Genomic DNA, 17273 nt, shown 5'->3' on the forward strand with positions numbered 1-17273 from the left:
GGTTTCAAACATAGTTTGAAAATGTCTCCATTATGGACAACAGAGGTGAATTACATAAGCCAGAATCACAGGAAACTGGTTTATTTTTAATTTAGAAAGGAACTCGCCAAGTTAATAAACTTACCCATCACTTGTGCCTTTAAATGATGTTTTCATAATTCCAAAATCAAATCCTCTACTGTGCATTGATTACAAAAATGCTCCAATTCTCCCAACTCTTTGGCATCCATGGGTTTTGAAGTATGAATTTGCAGCTTCTTCCATAAAAACATAGAACCTCTTTCTCCAACCCCTTGAAATCAGTGTGGTCTTAAGACATCTTCAGCAATAGAAAGCAGTGCAAAGAGCAGTGCACGGGTTTCAGGAGACCATTGCTTTCTTTCTCAGAATCCTGCTACCAATGGAACAAGTTTGACTAGATTGTTGAAATTGTAAGACCACATTCGATGGAGATAAGTTATCTCATTTTCATGTGTACCAGGTCACTAAGATGTCTGATTATCTCAATAGATGAAAAAAAAATTTAAAAAATACAGCATCCATTCATGTTCAAAACACTAGAAAAACGAGGGATTGTAGAATCATACTTCAACATTTGTAAGAGCTATATATGCTAAAGCCAAGGCCAACATCATTCGAAATAAAGATAAATTGAAAGCATTTCCTCTGAAAACTGGAACAAGACAGGGATGCCCTCTTTCACCACTTCTATTCAACTCTAGCTAGGATACTCTAGCTAGGCAATTAGACAGAAGAAAGAAATTAAAGAGATATGAATAGGAAAATCTATTTGCCAACCCCATGATTCTATATTTAGAAGAACCAAAAAAACTCCACCAGAAAATTTCTGAACTCATAAATTAATTCAGCAAAGTAGCAGAATATAAAATTAACACCCATATATCAATTGTGTTCCTGTATGTCAGTGATGAATCAACTGAAAGAGAAATTAGGAAAACTAACCCATTCACAGTAGCCTTAAAAAAAGATAAAATATTTGGGAATCAATCTAACAAAACAGGTGAAAGACCTTTACATGAAAAGTATAAAACACTAAAGAAAGAAATTGAAAAAGACTTGTGAAGATGGAAAGGTCTCCCGTATTCTTGGATAGGCAGAATTAATATTGTCAAAATGGCCATACTACCAAAAGCACTATACATATTTAATACAATTCCTATTAAGTTTCCAATGATGTTCTTTATAGAAATAGAAAAGGCATCTATGAAATTAATTTGGAAAAATAAGAGGCCCAGAATAGTCAAATTAATCCTCAGCAAGAAAAGTGAAGCAGGAGGCATCACGATAACAGAACTTAAATTATAGTGCAGAGCTATAGTAACAAAAACAGCATGGTATTGTCACCAAAACAGACATGAAGACCAATAGTATGGAATAGAAGACACAGAGACAAACCTACATAAATAGTTATCTCATACTAGACAAAGGTGCCATAAATACACATTGGAGAAAAGATAACCTCTTCAACAAATGGGGCTGGGAAAACTGTCAATCCATCGGTTTTATTATAAAACTTAAAGATGATTTTGGTGGCAGCATTCAACTCAGTGACACTTGGGTAGATTATAGGCAAAATTTTTGTTACTTATAACTCCAAATGAAGGAAGTACCACAAAGAGGGTTGTACTACTGTGTTGAAACAACAGGGGGCAGTTTATGTGTGGCAAATGGGTGAGTTTAGCTAGAAATCACAGACTCCCTATATTGGCTAATTTGAGTAATTTCATGTATATGAAATACTTTCAATGCAAAGGGGCTACCCCTAGTTCTGGTGCATGATCCTGGAGTTGGTATATAATGGTGAGTCCCTGGTAAGGGAAATTGTTGAGGGGTGGACTTAATTAACTTTTCAGGAAAAGGATCTGACTATCCTATAGCCACAGCCTCATAAATGGGTCAACAATATTAAAACACATTCACCCACACACAACATGAAAATCTATATCACAACCCCAGTCAGCCCAGGCACTAACGGTAAACATCTGAGTAGCCCAAACCAAGAGCAGAATAACTGGCTAGCTGAGCCCAGTGCAAACAGCTGACCCACAGAATCATCATCAGGGCTATTATTTAAACCACTAAATTTTAGGGTAGCCAGTTATGAAAGAAAACAAAAATGATACATTGACCTTCAGAGTATAGAAGTTTGTCACCAATAGGAATATGCAGGAAATTATCTACAGGCTCCAAAAAGTGAAGAGAATTCCAAACTTGACTTTAAACCACAACACTATAAATAGAGAAAAGGCATGCTCCCTCAAGGAGACTGCTTAGAAGGGTTTGTCAGAGATTTGAATGTGGCAATGTCAATATTGGAAATAGGTGTTTAAACATTGCAATCATGTTACTTTCAAGTCTTGATATATAGCTATAATTAGTAAAGATAATTTCCCTTTTCTAAATACAATAGTGCACTGGCTTAATATGCCACTCAGAACCAGTTTTAAAAAAATGATAGAAGAAAGTAATAACATTGAAGGCTGCAACAAGGCTTAATACAGTGTGAAGGATCTCTGTCCAATAAAAGTCTTCTTTTACTTAAAGGAGCATTAGAACATTCAGATAACACTAAACAATTGCTATTTAAAAAATCTACCTGGACTATCACCTGAGATTCCCAGCTGTAATAGAAAGAATACTGAAGTAGAAATCAGAACACAATTGTTCCAGCTTTGATGTCCCCATGACTTGTTTGATACTCAACTACTCCCCTCACCAGAACTCTGTTTCTTTATATGTAACTCAAAATTGGTAGTTCCCTAAATTTTTTTTCTAAATCAAAGACTCTAAAAACTGTAATTAGTGTGCTTTCTGAGCATTCCCTGAACTGGTAAGAGAATTTCTTCTTAATACTTGTGTATCCTTGAAGAGCAGAGTCAGCAATAAAAAGTTTCTGATATATGTTTGTGTGTATAATATGTGTATGTGTGTGTGTGTGTGTGTATATATATATCATACATATATATTACATATTGTCTATATGAATGTATGTATATATTACATGCATGTTTAAATAAACAGACACATGAAATTATATATACAAATATAGTCATGTGCTTTATTGCATCAATGTTAAGATGCACATTTTCCACATTTTTCTTTGAAATTTGAAAGTGCAACAATGACAATCATTGATATTAGGAAGTAATCATATTGTAAATGTCATTGCTTGCACATGTGTAAATTTGGTCACAGCTGTTCACATAACCAGCAATTCGACTGAATTACAGACATTGTTTTCTCAAGTAAAGCCTCAGTCCTAAGATGTGAATTCATAATCATGGCAGACCCTCTCAAATAAACAGGAAGGGAGAATCATTTCCCCCAAATGAGACAGAGATCCCCACAGTGTTCAGGGAATAGAAGAAGGAATAGCTAAACAATTTAAGATAGATGGCCAGGAATCTTGAATACTACTCAAGGATGTTCATATTGTGTTATATGAACATTAATTTCAACAACTGAAGAATACGCCTGCTGAGAAATATGATAATGTTGTTAATTCTGATGGACAACTGCGATCCCTTGAAATTTCAGTCAATTTTAAATTCACTTAAAGAAGGGATATGTTGGGCTGGGGATGTGGCTCAAGCGGTAGCGTGCTCGTCTGGCATGCATGGGGCACTGGGTTCGATCCTCAGCACCACATACAAACAAAGATGTTGTGTCTGCCGAAAACTAAAAAATAAATATTAAAAAATTCTCTCTCTCTTTCTCTCTCTCTTTTAAAAGAAGAAGGGATATGTGTTCCTGCTATTATGTAGAAAACTTCCCACTGCTAACTTGTGGTAAAACTCAAGGAAGGTTCTATATCACAAAGTGCCAAATGAGAATAAATGATTTACAAAGAATTCCTGGAAACACTAATAGAGTATGCTTCTTAGAAATGGTGCTTCATTGATGCTCTTGATGAAACAGGAAAACACTGTGAAAAAAAAAATACCATCACCAATGACTCTGGATTAGAAAGTGATTCAACATACATAAGTTTTAAAAAATGTTTCTAAAATTATTCTGCTTAGATGTACATGTTGGTATCAATGGTATATGACTGCATATTTTATGTTCAAATCAGTATGGATAACTTTTTATGAGTGTAAAGTTTCAATTCATAGGAAATGAGAATCATATCATAATTTAAATCCTGATTTTCTTTCCTTATGGTGCATAAAGGAGAGAAAATGTTATAATCAGTGGTATCTTAGAAGTTAGGGGTTACAGTATGTTTTCTTCATATATGAAGGATATACTGATACATAGCAAACATTTCTTGATTCATTTGCTCATTGACCTATGTATGCTTCGAAAGATTTTTCTTAAAAAAGCAAATTTGGTGTGTTACATGTTATAATTCTGTTTCTGTAATATATCTACTGCTACATAACAAACAATCCCCAAATTTAGTGACTTACAATAGCATTTTGTCATCTCTCACATCCCCATGTGTCCACCAGGGTGAACTGTTCTCTGTTCACTTGGGATATTTATGTGGCGGCTATCTGTCAAATGGCAGCCATGACTTAAATTACCCAAAGAATCCATTCACTGGATTCCAGAATGGTTCTTTCACATGGATGGAAGTTAATGCTGGTTGTCCACTGGCAGCTCAGTGAGGCCTTCTGACCAGAGTACCCAAATGTGGTAGCCTCTCCACATGCATTAGGCTTTCCTCGCCATGGGCCATGGTCTGAGAAAAGAATATTCCAAGAGTGAACATCCCAACAAGTCAAGATGGAATTTAAAGTCTTATGATCTAGCCCTCAAAGTCCAAGAATATTGTTTCTTCTATACTCTATTACTCAAAAATGTCAGCAAGGCCTTCATAAATTCACAAGGGAAGGAATTAGACTTCATCTCTCAATGGGATAGATAGGAAGGAATTCACAACCACTTCCCCACCTCAGTCAAAAATAATTCATATCCCTCTCACACACAGAACACACTCACCCTTTTCTAATGCCTCCCTCCCCTTATGGAATCAACTCAAAGTCTAAAATTGTGTCATTTAAAGTATATGCAAATGAAAATTCCTTAGGCAAGGTTTTCAGATACAGGGACTCAAATATGAGTCTTTTGCTATGAGAAATATGTGCACTAGAGAGAGAAATTACCTCCCCTTTCTCCACCCACAACAAACATAGAAAGATAGGAAAACAAAAATAAGTACTCCACTTAAAAAAAAAAAAAAAAGATCACCAGGAAGAGAACTGATAGACACTGGTCCAAGCCACACTGAAATCCAGCAGAGCACAAGTGTTGCCAGTTCTTTGTTGAGGATCCAGTGTCACCCCCTGCAAGTGTCTCCTCATTGTCATTGCTTTTGGTTGCATCCTCTTTCACTCTTTGTCCTCTTCCCTCTCTCACAGAATCTACAGCTTTACTCAAACTGCAGTAATTGTCTCAGATTGCTCCCTCTTATAAGAGCCAGGTGGTTCTAAGGGTTCTTCTTTTTAAAATGATTCTATTTTGCCTAGCACCGTGGCACACACCTGTCATCCCAGCAGCTCGGGAGGCTGAGGTAGGAGGATCACTAGTTCAAAGCCAGCCTTAGTTAAAAGCAAGGCACTAAACAACTCAGTGAGACCCTGTCTCTAAATAAAATACAAAATAGGACTGGGGATGTGGCTCAGTGGTTGAATGCCCCTAAATTCAATCCCTGGGATGGGGTGAGGGGGTTGTTTCTGTTTTAGTATTAATTCTTGGTGATTTTAACAGTATGATTCTCATGAACTATTTTGAAGGTAACTATGAATCTTAATGAGTTACATTCTACAAAGAGGCTCAAGACAAGTCTCTCTCTGGATTATGTTGATTCTTAAAGAGTTTTGTGGAACAACGTCCTTAAGATTCTTAAACACCTCTTCGTCTAGTTTTAAAAGCCTGTGGTTCACATTCAATATTTTAAGAAAGTCTCTTCTTTCTATCATAAAGGAGGCTGGCACTTGGTATTCTTAGAAGCCCAAACAGGCACAATTTAAATCTTTCAGAGGCATCAATAGTCTTTCATCCATAGCCTTGTGATTTTATCCTGAGACTGTGCTTTACTGATAAGTGCCCAAGATCCTTTCTAAATTGAAATTCTTTTCCAGAAGGGACTGAGAAACAATTTTATTTTGAACCCAGATTGTTTGTATATCCTGTAAATTCTGCTTAAAATTTGAACAGTTCCTTCTTTAAAATATCTTTCTCTTCACACTTTTAATAATTGATAGCTACTGAAAGCATCTGTCATTTTAAACATGTTTTAAACACAGTGTAAAAACTGCCACCCACTTCTGTGTATCAATTTCTGTTGATGTTACCTGTTGCCACATAATAGTATTTTGTTGATTGTATACTACTTCCTTTTATGTGTTTAAACATTTTGGGAAACACTATGATATACCTAGATTAGGAGATAGAAAAATAGATGTCTCATTGTCCCCTATTCAACTGCCTTTTTTTCAGAAATATCAGAGCTGGGGTTGTACTTCTAAAGAAGGAATATTTTTCCTCTTGATTTTCTTTCTGTTCCCTAAAATGTATCAGAGAATTTTTCTTTAAACATGCTTTACAAAAAGAAATAACATGTTCCTTCCTCTATGGTGAATAATTTATAGAAATTCTCTCAGTGACATTTGATCAACAGAAATGGAGTTTTTAAGAAAATGTTTTCTAACATGATAGGTAAATAACAGCCTAGCAGACCAAATAAGCTTCAGCTTTGAGATGATCCATTGACTGAACTCTACTTCTTTTCGTTTGATCATCCATGCCTCAGGAATCAAACAGGATAGGGAAATGCAAGGTGATCAGTCATGTAATTTCTTTCACTTATTTCTATTGACAAGAAAGCACTAGGAATTTCACAGTGCTATGTGGAGTTGATATTTTTTTTTTCAATCAACTTTTTAGTATCAGTCAGAACTTTACAGACAGTCTCTATAAATTAGTCCATGATGTAGCGAAGATGTACTTAAGGGTATAAGTAGAATCAGAAGGCGCTGACCTCCACAGCAATGACTATGTTCTGAAATAGCAGAAAAGAAATCTAGAAACAGGAAAGCAAATGAACATCCAACTGTGATCTGTGTGTGGTGTTTATTCTTGTTTGTGTAACAGTTTAGATGGAGCTGTCATCAGAATTAACAAGGAATAGCAGATTATTTTAAAGAATTTGAACCATACTAAAAATTTAACGAGTCTTAGGTAAATTAAAGTGTTCTTTCTAAATGTAACATAAGGAGACATTATCCTGGGTTATATACACTACATATCAAAGAGTTTGAAACTCCAGATTAATGTCTAAAGTTAGCACTCCACTTTTATTCATAATGAGAGGCTGTTTCATTTTATTGTGAAAAGCAGATACACTAAATTCCATGAGGGACTTGGATACAAAAAATGAGTGCTGAACTGTGGAAAGTTGGGTCATAAGAAGGTAATTGTATTGTAGGTTTGGGAACTCTTGTAGCATGTAGGTGAACTGCAGCCTTGACCTCAGCCACTTGATCTACCTAACCTTTCACAGACACTGCAATTACATTTTCATACCGACCTGCCCTTGACTTACAGATCACCAAATGCACACTTTTGGGGAAAATCACTGTGGCTCAGGGTTGTACCTGTCAGATTTAGTGAGTCAAGAAATAAAGAGGTGAAATAGGCCATAAGATTTTAGTCCCCACCGAAATGAATGAAGGTCTAGCAGGTCTAGGCTGAGGTCAAAAGGGTTGATACACAACTTGTGTATCAGCAAGGCTTTAGCATTGTGATCCTTACACAGGTGTGGCTGGGACATGGGAGAAGCAGAAGTGTAGGAATCTGGGATTACAGCAACAGAGCTGTTGCAAGTGGAAGCTTAAATGGAAAAGGACAGGGAATAGTGATAAAATCTAGAAGGAAAGAAAAAAGTATAGAGTCGGCCATTTAGAGAGGGGCACATTCATAAGGCTAGAGCCAGGAAATAAATTCTCTGACATAACTCTGTTGCTTTCTTCTAGTTTTTAGACAAGCTCCCCATAGAAGTACTTGTCAGTATTCTCCTCAAAATACAGTACAACTGCATAGCATGTGCATTGTATTAGCTACTAAAAGTAATTTAGAGATGATTTAAAATATATGCAGGGTAGGGAAATGCAAGGTGATATCCCGTGCGCAGGATATATGCAAATACTACACCATTTTCTAGATGGAATTGAGCATCCTGGATTTTGGTATTCATAGAAACTTTGAGAAATTCTATGCAGATACTGAGGAACAATTATGCTTATTATTAGAAGACTCTTACTATCAATGGATTTATTGTTTGCTTTTAAGTTGAACAACTTTTACAACCCTTTAAAAGCTGTTTAAATACTTCAGCTATAGTCATGCATTAATTTAATTGTTATTGAGCATCTACAAGCCTTTTTTATAATGAGGTTAAAACAGTCTATACATTCAACTATCCTATGGCCTATCTAGGAATATGGGAAAGTAAACAAAACATTTTCAAATTGCTGTACTCTGGATGTGGACCATGTGGACATAAGACACAGAAGGAACTTGTGGTCCAGAAATGAGGAATGCAGTGGATTCACAGCCTTGGTCTACCTGGCCACTAATCTGAAGCGTCCACACCCTTTCTAGGCAAGCCCCCACCACTGACTGAGAGTATGGTGATGAATAGTAGGATCTTCCCATTTTTGTCCAACACTAGAGTCCTCTGTTTGTTCTGGAACTTGTTTTTTTTTTTTTTTTTTCAGGGGCGGGGGTGTTGGATGAGATCTGTCAGATCATCCCTGAGACTATTTTTCTCTCCCCACTTTTATTTCTAAAATTAGCAGACTTGCATTATAGGCTAATACTTTCATCTGCTCATTCCTGCTTTCTCCTGCCTGATCTTCCACAGGATTTACTCTCTGGTAAAACTCTTGAACCCTTAACTTCATTTCAGCACTGCTTCTCAGAAGAATTGAACAGCAAACACCAGGCTTATGAGTAAGGACAGCATGCTATTGGAGCAGGAAACATTATCTATGAGAATCTGATCAGACTTGAAAGTGTTAGACTTGGTCACTTAGAAAAACATCTATCTTTCTTTTGTTTTGTTTTGTTTTGTTTTTAAGTGGAAAAGTAAGTCTTATTAACATCCATGAAATTAAATAAAATGGCAAAGGATTGGCCAGGAGTTAATTAGAATCAGATTATTCCAAAAGTAAAGAGAACACCAGCTAGTTAAATATAAAAATGTTATTTCAGCCAAGTGTATATTTGAAAGTTATGCTGAAAAATAGTGCTCAGTAATGCCTGATACATAGAAAACACACAGAAAAATATTTACTAATTAAATAAATGAATAAATGAATTGTGTTTCTGGCTTATCCCAGGATAAATGATTATTTGGTCATTTTTTTTTTACATACTTCAGTTATGTGTCACTGCTTCATACTCAATACAAAAAAAAAACAAAACCTACTTTCTTGGATTATCAGAAGTAGGTCACTTTATCTTATTATTCCAAAATCCTTCCTGTCCTTGACAATTGCATTTTATTCTGCCTTGTTATTGTTGTTATTTTTGGACTCAATTAGGTCTAGAAACCTTTGTATCACTAGCATGTAAAACTATGAAACTCTGCTCAAGATCTAGAGCTGTGAGGAAATGAGGTTGCCTCAAGTCTCCTGAGAAGCAGTGGGCGCTGGTACAGCCGTGCCCCAGGGAAGGACTTAAAGCAAGGTGCAGCTGTACAGACAGGCTGTGAGAGCCTCCATTCCCGAAGGATGCTCCAGTAATAAGTGAGAAGCTATGCTGACACTGGGGTCGTGATCTCCCAGGTAAACTCTCATATGGGTGGTGAGTTGGAAAGACATCAAAATGCTACATTGTATGGAACTACCACAACCCTGCCTTCTGGCAAAAACACAAATCAGCGAGAAATTAACATGGGATGATTATTTAAAAGAAAAGAACTCCAATTCTCTTACCTTGTCCAATTAGGTTGATTACAGAGGAATAAATAAGGATTTAGTGATTTGGGTTATTTGAGAGTAAGAAATTTAAAAATGCTTTTATTGGTGAATATTAATTATACAGAATAGTGGGTTTGATTGTGGTGTATTTGTACTTGCAGGTAATTTGATCTGTTTTGCTCCCCAGTTCCTCATTTTACTGTCCTCCTCTCCTCTTGATCTCCTTCCTCTACCCTTCTATTTTCATGAGATCCTTTTCATGAGATCATTCTTTTTTTCTGTAGATTCCATATGAGAGAAAACATGACACCTGCCTTTCTTACTATAGCGCTTAACATGATGCTCTCCAGTTTCATCCATTTTCCAGCAAATGACATAATTTCATTCTTCCTTATGGATGAATCAAACGACATTGTGTGTTTATATACCACATTTTATTTATCCATTCAACTGTTGACAAACATCTAGGCTGGTTCGATAACTTGGATATTGTGAATTGTGTTGCTTTAAACATGGGAATGCATATATCTCTAATGTGTGCTGATTTGAATTCTTTTATATAAATACCAAAGATTGATAGAGTTGGGTTATATGGTAGTTTTATTTTCAGTTTGTCGAGGAGCCCATATTGATTATCATAGTGACTATACTAATTTGCATTCCCACAAACAGTATGTGAGGGTTCCATTTTTCCTGCATCTTTGCCAACATTTCCTGTTATTTGCATTAATGATTGCCATTCTGATTGGAGGGAGATGAAATCACAATGTAGTTTTGATTTGCATTTCCCTGATGGCTAATGATGTTGTTTTTTTTCCTTATACTTGTTGGCCATTTGTAATTCTTTTTTTTTTTTTTTTTTCAGAAGTGTCTGGTTACTTCATTCATACATTTACTGAATGGGTTGTTTTCTGGTGTTGAGATTTTTGAGTTCTTTAATTATTCTGGATATTAATCCTCCATTGGAAAAGTAGCTGGCAGAGATTTTCTTTCATTCTGTAGGTTCTATTGTCAGGGTGGTTGTTTTTTCTTTGCTGTGAAGAAGCTTTTTAATGTTGTGTTATCCCATTTCTTGATTCTTGGTATTATTTGTTGAGCAATAGGCGTCCTATTAAGGAAATCGGAGGTGCCTACCTCTGTTGATCCTATTTTCTTCTAGTAGTTGCAAAGTTTCTGGTCTGATTCCTAGATCTTTGGTCCATTTTGAGTTAACTTTTGTGCACAGTGAGAAATAGAGACCTAGTTTTAATCTTCTAAATATAGATATCTAGTTTTCTCAGCAATATTTGTTGAATTTTGTCTTTTTCCAAGTTGTTTTGTTACCCTCTGTCAAGAATCAGATGACCATACTTGTGTGGGTTTTCCTCTGTGTCCTCTATTGTGTTTCATTGATTGACATGTGAATTTTTATGCTATTACCATGCTGTTTTTGTTACTATAGCTCAGTGGTATCATATGAAGTCAGGTATGGTGATTTCTCCAGCTTTGTTCTTAAGATTGTCTTTCATTCCAGGTCTTTTGTTCTTCCATATAAATTTCACAACATTTTTTAGTTCTAATAATAATAACACTGGTATTTTTATGGGAATTGCATCAATCCTGTAGTTCACTTTTATGTAGTATGGCCATTTTAGTAATATTAATTCCACCTATCCATGAACATGGAAGGTCTATTAATGTCCTGCTATCTTTTTCAATTTGTTCCTTAAGAATTCTGTAATTTTCTCTGTAGAGGTCTTTTGCCTCTTTTTTAGATTCATTCCTATTTTGATTTTTTGAAGCTATTGTAAATGAAATTGTTTTCATGATTTCTTTCTAAATGAATTCATAATTTGTGTATAGAAAATTAATTTTTGTATGTTGATCTTGTATGTATTATTTTGCTGAACGTATAAGCTCTAGAAGTCTTCTGGTGAAGTTTTTAGAATGTTCTCGGTATAGAATCACATTAGCTGCAAGTGGACAATTTGATTTCTTCCTCTCCCATTTGTAACCTTTTTATTTCTTTCTCTTGATGAATTGCTCTGGCTAAAATTTCAAGAACTATATTAAATAGGAATGGTAAAAGTAAACATCTTTGTCTTGTTTCTAATTTTAGAGGAAATGCTTTCAGTTTGTCACCACTTAGTATGATATTGTTTTTTAGTTTTTGTCATATATGCCCTTTATGATGTTGGCCCTTTTATCCTTAGCTTCTTCAGGTTTTTTTTTATCATGAATGGATAAATTTTTGAAAACTTTTAATATCTGTATTGAAATAATCTTGTGATTTTTGTCCTTTGCTCTATTTATGTGGTATACTATGTATACTGATTTGCATATGTTGAACCAACCTTACATCCCTGGAATGGAACCAACTTGATCATGGTGTATAATTTTTTAAATGTTTTCTTCAATTCAATCAGCAAATATTTTACAGCAGCTGCCAGGTATAGTGTGAAGCTTTGGTCTATGCTTAGCAACCACATTGATTACACTGCTTTAGGAATCAACTCAAGACACAGGTTATGCATTTTGAATGGGCAGTACTGTATCTGCCTCCTTCTAAGTACAATGTCCCAGAGTGCTGATACTCAAGTCATAGTATCTCTGTATATCCACCAGTGATCACCACTTCTTCACTAAGCTGCTATTTTCAGAATTTTTTATTTTTTTCTTTTTAAATGTACGTGAAAATAGAGTATATTTCAATGTATTATACATACATGAGGTATAATCTCCTATTCTTAAGGTTGTACATGAGTGGACTTTACACTGGTCATGTATTCACATATGAACATAGGAAAGTTTCGTCCAATTCATTCTATTGTCTTTCCTATTCTCATTCACTCTTCCTTCTCTTCATTCCCCTTTGTCTAATCCAATGAACTTCTATTTCCCCTCCTTGCTTATTGTGTATTAGCATCTATATATCAGAAAGAACATTCAGCTTTTGGTTTTGGGAGATTGGTTTATTTCATTTAGTATGATAGTCTTCAGTTCTGTCCATTTACTGGCAAATGCCATAATTTCTTTTTTCTTTATAACTGAGTAATATTCCACTATGTGTATGTACCACATTTTTTTATCCATTCATCTGTTGAAGGGCACCTAAGTTGGTTCCATAGTTTGGCTATTGTGGATTGAGCTGCTATAAACATTGACGTGGCCACATCACTGTAGTATGCTGATTTTAAGTCCTTTGGGTATATGCCGAAGAGTGGGATAACTGGGTCAAATGGTGGTTTCATTCCAAGTTTTCTAAGGAATATCCATACTGCTTTCCAGAGTGGCTGCACCAATTTGCAGACCCACCAGCAATGTATGAGTGTACATTTTCACCCACATTCTGGCCAAAATTTATTGTTACTTCTATTCTTGGTAATTGCCATTCTGACTAGAAAGAGATGGAATCTCATGGTAGTTTTACTTTGCATTTCTGTAATTGCTAGAGATGTTCCACATTTTTTCATATATTTGTTGACCAATCATATTTATTCTTCTATAAAGTATTTGTTAAGTTCCTTTGCCCACTTCTTGATTGGGTTATTTTTTTTGTGGTGTTAAGATTTATGAGTTCTTTATATATCCGGAAGATTAATGCTCTATCTGAGGTGCAGGTGGCAATGAGTTTCTCGCATTCTGTAGGCTCTCTTCAAGAGACATTTTGGAAGCTGCCGCAGTCCGGCTGGCTGGGCAAAATAACCGGGGGGATGACAAACAACTTGTGTAGATCGATACAGCAGGAGTGGAAGCCATTTATTGTAGGACAGGAGGGGTATATATATTCCACACAGCTTATCTAATTAACATAAAATAGATACAGCAGTCAACCAATAAGGAATCTCCACACTTAATGGCTCGCTGGCATTACCACTCCCCCTGGCAAAATGCCAGGTGCCATCCTGACTTGTTTACAGACTCTAACAGGAAGCATGAGGGAATTCAAGCATCAGGCAGATTTACAGAGATAATAGATGTTCTACTATGACTTAGATGCTACTAACTTATGGGAAAATAACATACTGTAGATCAAATAGAGTTAACACATCTATACAATATCTTACCCAATAACTGTTGGATACAATTACTTTTCAGCTACTTATGGAACTTTCTCCAAAATAGGTCATATTTTATTGCACAAAACAGGTCTTTAGAAATAGAAAAAAAGTTGAAATAATGCCTTGCATCTTATCAGAAAAAAAATATAATAAAATTAGAAATCAGCAGAAAAACTACAGAAACATTTATCCTTAGTTAATTGAGTAGATATAAAGTTAATATTCTATTGTCTACTCACCTGTGGTTTCAATGTCTTACACCTAATTATTGTTCTTTGGACCATAAGAAGTAAATCTATTGCATGGCTTCTGTGGTTATTTAAAGGCATTGATTATATCCATTCACAGAGGGATTTCAGGTATCATCCTTTGCTTGTTCAACTATATTTCTTAGGTAATAGCCTGGAGCACAGTACCTGTAATATGTTTTATTATTATTGAAAAATTAATTGACTGTTGGATTTGAATTCTTTCACTATCATAGACTCTTCCTTGGGCACCTCAAATTTATCTGAAAATCTTTTCAAGAGTGGGTTTCAGAATGGAATTAATAATCCATAATTCATCTAAGCAATGTATATATATATATATATATATCAGCGTGGCATAGGATTAATAGCTGCCATTTATTGTGCACTTAAAATGTGCTTGGAACTATACAAAGCACATTAGATAATACCTCAAATATTCTCATCCTAATTTTTGAGATGGGAGATACATACTTATTTTAGAGTTGAAGAAATAGAAGTCAGGCAAAAAAAAATTCACTCAAGATTGTTTAGTTAACGAGGCACTAAGATTTGAAACAAAGTTTTTCTAACCTCAAAGCTCACACCTTTAACCATTATTTCATTACCATATTATATATCCTTGGCAAAATATTAAAGCATTGGTACATGCTGAGTTTTTTGTCAATTATATTTCATTTTTTGTTCCTTATCACCCCTTTTATTTGCCTGTGTAATTTGTTTTGCTTTCTTATATTTAACTTGAGTATAATCTTAAGAAAAATGTGGATTATAATAGTTATTATTGATACACTTAATTGAGAATTTAATTTATAGAGTATTTTTACTTGTCTCTCTATCAAAAGAAAGGAATGATAGTTTTCATATCTCCATCTGCACTCAAGCCAAAATACTTCTTTGTTCACTGATGTATGTCTAGCACTTAGTACAGTGCTTTATTCACAGTAAGTGCTCAAAGGATAATCATAAAATAAATTGCTGCAATAAAAAAAGATAATTTATGTGAGAATTTAACATAATAACTTAGAAATACTTTACTACCAATAAATTATATCTATTATTACTAATTTGGCTTTTGAATATGTATAGGAAAAACACATGTCTGCTTTCCATAACTCAGAATATTAAGATTTATTTTTATCTCCTCTATAAAAAAATTATATTTGTTTCTAGTTGCTTGTTACCTGAAGATGTCTCCTGTTTGTCTCAATTACTTGTAAAAATATGTGGATAGATACAGGAACAAATTTTTAGAAGAACAGAAACTCTCCTCTAGGCTAAAAGTAGATTCCGAATTTAGACTTCTGTCTAGATAGCTGTTTATTCTTTTAGACTTCCGGACATTTATAACTGACAAGGGACTGATAAATCACCAATATCTTAAACCGAAAAGCCAAATGACTTTTAGCAAATGATTACCCTTCCCTCACAATATCCCTTTTGACAATTCTCACCAGGTTTCTCAGTGTCAAAGAGCATCTGGTGAAGGCTGCAGATGTGTCTCTGAGGACAGTTTTTGACCTCATTTGCCATTTGCAGTAAAGATTCATCAGTTCCAAATTGAAAGGAATGGAAATTGATTGTGAAGGCAAACATCAGGCTTTCATTCTGAAAAAGAAGCAAATTCAACCTAACTCCAAGAGAAAAATCTGTCCAAATGTTATAAAACACAAAGAAAAATACAGATTATTTCCTTGTTAGACAGCTCATTGATAAAATGGAAAATTTCTTTCTTTTTATTCTTGTTTAAGTGATACTATTGATATATACAGTAGTCATAAAAATCTCATAGATTTTAAATTTATTTCCTTTCCTATTATTTCATTATTATTTTTTTTGGAAAATTTTGAAATGGTAATGGAATCTCATTTTAAAATCCAATGCAAGGGTATGTTTAAATAAGAGAAACTGATTACATAAATTTGTCTTTTACCTTAAACTCATAAAATTGCATAAAAGAATGAACATAAAAATAATCTGCTTGGGCCAAAGAGAATGATATATGATGCAAAAGCATAGGAATATCTCAAAGAGTTTTCAGATTGAGAATGGGTAGAAGAGTCATCAAAGAAACCACCTAGCAAAAGAAGGTAAGGTCTAGTTTTGCCAAGGAATTCCATTGAGAATAAGTTCTCAGCCTCCCTGAAAAAAAATAGGTAAGGAAAGGAATTAGGGAAAAATAAACTTGGTTGAAAGTTGATGTATTAAAAGCTGAGACATTTATCTACTCACCTGAATTCCAGGAAGCACCGCAATTGTGACTCTCCACCCCCAGAGAATAAAAGCAAATTCTTTGTAGAGATGGAACCAGTCAGCCCCTGGATACCAGGAAATCAGTTTATATAGAGTATAGAAGTGAGGGGTCAAATTGTAAATTTATAAATTCACTGAATTTAGGCTTCTATCTAGATGTATGCTTACTCTTTTTTATTTCTGCACATTTATACTTGAAAAGGGACTGATAAAACCAATATTCAGAGAATTTTGCAATGAGGTTACTCTGATCAGTTTGCATGGTTGCAACCTGATGGCTCACTGTTAAGCATTCAGTCTCTACTAAAGCCCAAAATCAAGTCAATAGCTTTTTCTCAAAAGAAAATATCCTGAGAATGGCAGCAATTTGCCCCCAAATCCTAAGGGTCTATATTATAATTCACTTAGAGGATTCTGCTAACATTTCTAAATACCATCTTTACCATAGACATGTCAAAAACCATTAAATCTGCTAGATCAAATGCTAGAGTGTTAGAGACTTCTCTTTTTCTGGGACCCACTCAAAAGTATTACTTTATGGAGGTCCCTTGGTAAGGTGCCAGAGAGGGACACAAATAAAATTAATGCAAATGCTATTAGGAGGGGCCAGATGCAACATCTCTTCTTTCACTTTAGAAGGGATATTTTGTCACTCTATATGCTAATAGGCATCTAGAAATCTCACTGAGGTGGATGCTTCCTGATTTTGTGTGTATATGTATATACATATATGTATATGCATAAATTGTATATTCATATATATATTTGCAATTTCTTTA

Source organism: Marmota flaviventris, chromosome 16, assembly GCF_047511675.1.
Source record: "Marmota flaviventris isolate mMarFla1 chromosome 16, mMarFla1.hap1, whole genome shotgun sequence".
Lineage (NCBI taxonomy): Eukaryota > Metazoa > Chordata > Mammalia > Rodentia > Sciuridae > Marmota > Marmota flaviventris.